Source organism: Anneissia japonica, unplaced genomic scaffold, assembly GCF_011630105.1.
Source record: "Anneissia japonica isolate Jap-2015-1 unplaced genomic scaffold, ASM1163010v1 scaffold287945_len1679841_cov205, whole genome shotgun sequence".
NCBI lineage: Eukaryota > Metazoa > Echinodermata > Crinoidea > Comatulida > Comatulidae > Anneissia > Anneissia japonica.
This window is the reverse complement of record NW_022753015.1, coordinates 1,197,557-1,199,744: the sequence shown is the minus strand read 5'-3', so window position 1 is coordinate 1,199,744 and position 2,188 is coordinate 1,197,557.

Genomic DNA, 2,188 nt, shown 5'->3' with positions numbered 1-2,188 from the left:
TGCAACCATAACAAGTACGAAAAATTAAATTGCTGTCTCTTATACACATCTAGATGTGTATAAGAGACAGATGATATGTCGAATATAAATTTGATGAAATAAATATAATGTTATTATGTGAGATTCATCATAATGTTTTCTTTTTATGTAAGAATGTAGCTTTTTAAAGATTTTACTGTTTACTATCGACGTTTTAATTGTCTTATTTTATTTTATCTGAATTATATATTTCAAAACTTCCATTTTGTTTTGCAATAAGTTTATATTGAATACAAGATATAAAAAATTTTATTAGTCCTCGTATAAAAACATACGAAGAAATTTTGGTTGTATATCTTTTCGAATTAACATAAAAATTCAAATTGCAAAAAAGATATAGTGCACAAAAAACAAGACCCAGTAAAAAGAGCAAACATTAAAACTCGTAAAAACAACAGCAATCTAAAGTTAAAATTCAATGTTAAAAAGGGAGGTAACATGATGTAAAAAGGTTAAAAAATTAATTTCCAATAACTATTATTCATCTTATGCGAAATTGATCAATTTTGACCAAATTTCGAGGGCCTACTAGAATAAACTGAAATTCGATATATTTCACTGACAAATTGTTACATGTCTCTACACGCAAACAAGTATGCCCAGGGGCGATTTAGGGGGGTGGCGGCCCCCCTCCTTTTGGGAGGTAAAAAAAAGAAAAAAAAAAGAAAAAAAAGAGAGAAAAAGAAAAAAATGATAGCCCAGAATGCCTCAAATGTTATGTTCGGGCGTCTAGAACACAAAAATTTCGCGGGGGCATGCCCCGGCCCCCTACTACAGTGTTGTCTCAATCGGCCCAACTTTCGGACCCCCCCCCCTTTTGGACATTTCTGGATCCGCCCCTGAGTATGCCTATTACTCGCAATTACTGAATAGGCAAGTTAACTTAATAACCCTGACCACATTCTTATCGAGTCGGTCGAAAACATAATATTTGTGCATGTAAAATTGAATAGACCGAAAGTAAAAAAATAATGTTGTGTGATGATGATATTTTTTTTATTTCCTGAGGGATGACTGAGATGGTAAACATAAAATATATTTGAACTATAGACCTATTCCGATAAATTATCAAAATATACGTCTGTTACACTGTATTATCGCTTCCTTTGACAGGGACTTGCATTCAATGCGATCATATATCATATTTGTGATTATAAGCCAAGGAGGATAATGTGAAATCAATGGAACAACACGTTCTAAGTAGTCTGAAGGATTTTAAACATTCTTAGGAATTGGTTTCGTCCCTTTGGATAGCGCCTGCTCTTCATGTAAGAGCTTAGAGACAAGTCTCCATGGTGCAAACGCATTTACGTATCAAGCCAAGCTTATTTCACTTCCGTAGAAGAAGTGGTAACACACAGATGTATTATAAAGTATCGTTTCAACGAAAAGCAATTTAAGAATATTAACAAAATAATAATCAAATAGGCCCTATTAAACAAATAATAAATATTAATGCCTATTTACAGCAGACATCAATTATATTATAATAATCATCATCCTTTTCAACATCAGATAGCATCAGTTGTTACTCCGTCATTATTATTACATCACCATCTCCATCATCACTTTATCATCATTATCGTCGTGATCGTTGTCATCGTCATCAACATTAGCCTAGACAATCATCATTATGTATATATCATAGTCGTTAACATAAGAAACTACTATATTATTGTATTTTTACCATCATATTACTATATATCATCATTGAAATAATAATCATCTTAAAAAAAGCATTACTTTATTATAAAGTGATTTTATAGCATGAGGAAAAAAAAAAACCAAAAAACAGCGCTAATTGCCAGAAATCTATATGATACACCCTCTTTTTTGCATTATTTGTCGCCTGCTAGAACTCGAATGATATACTTGTATATCATCACATCATTAATGTTGAATTAAGGCATGGGAAAGAAACCTAGAAACAGCAAGCGGAATAATCAATTAATATAAATTGAAATGTAACAGATGTAATAATGTAAATTGAAATGTAACATATATATACTCGCCACTGAGGGAGGACTAGTGTTGTCCGAAAGCTCTGGTTCTATTTCTGGCTGTTTACTTTTTAGCTGTTGCTTATCATTTTTGTATCTCTACTGAGATCCAGCCATTGTTTCCCACAGCATTGTTGTTTTTCAGTATT